At 36.8% G+C, this 882-nt stretch overlaps 1 non-coding gene across 1 annotated transcript; it reads left to right on the plus strand.

Moving 5' to 3' along the window:
• The first annotated feature begins 541 nt into the window (after positions 1–541).
• LOC139879186 (small nucleolar RNA R71) lies at positions 542–648 on the plus strand. Its single transcript, XR_011770038.1, has one exon. It is a non-coding gene; the product is annotated as a small nucleolar RNA R71 (small nucleolar RNA).
• The last annotated feature ends 234 nt before the right edge of the window (positions 649–882 follow it).

Raw genomic sequence — 882 nt, forward strand, 5'->3', positions numbered from 1 at the left:
AGGTCTTTGCTGATTGTAAGTATTATTGGATACTTGTTGATTGTTAGGACCTTGTTGGTTGTTGTATGGAATATTTAGATTATAATTCTGGTTTTGATTGTAGATCGGTCTTGGCGGTTGATAATTATTCTGATAATTATTTCCAGGCCTTTGGTTTAGATATGAAACATTCTCTCTTTGTTCCATTGTTAATTCAATACTGAGACAATCTTTTGTCAAATGTGGTCCTCCACATTGCTCACAACTAATTCGTATTGAGTGGATATCTTTAGTCATCTTTTCTATTCGTCTCTCGACAGCATCTATCTTTGCGGAAATGGAATCTAAGTCATGGCTAGAATCGGCTCTAGCTGCTTTAGATGATCTAACGATATCTTTTTCTTGGTGCCACTCATGTGAGTGGGAAGCAGTGTTATCAATAATTTTGTAAGCATCAGTTTCGGTTTTTTTCATAATAGAACCACCAGCTGCTATATCTATGTCTTTTCTTGTAGTGATGTCGCATCCTTGGTAGAATATTTGTACTATTTGACAGGTGTCTAAACCATGTTGCGGACATCCTCTTAATAACTTTTCAAATCTTGTCCACGCCTCATATAGAGTTTCATTTGGCTTCTGTGTGAACGTAACAATTTCTCCTTGAAGTCTTACGGCTTTAGATGCCGGAAAGAATTGTTTAAGAAATTTTTCAACTAAAACGTCCCATGTATCAATCGCCCCTTCAGGTAACGATTCCAATCAATCTTTGGTTTCTCCCTTTAAATTCCAGGGAAATAACATGAGATATATCTGTTCATCCTCCACTTCTCGGATTTTAAATAGAGTGCATATCCTATTAAAGGTACGAAGATGTTCATTTGGATCTTCCTTCGGCGCACCACT

Source organism: Rutidosis leptorrhynchoides, chromosome 11 (genome assembly GCF_046630445.1).
Source record: "Rutidosis leptorrhynchoides isolate AG116_Rl617_1_P2 chromosome 11, CSIRO_AGI_Rlap_v1, whole genome shotgun sequence".
NCBI classification, from domain to species: Eukaryota; Viridiplantae; Streptophyta; class Magnoliopsida; order Asterales; family Asteraceae; genus Rutidosis; species Rutidosis leptorrhynchoides.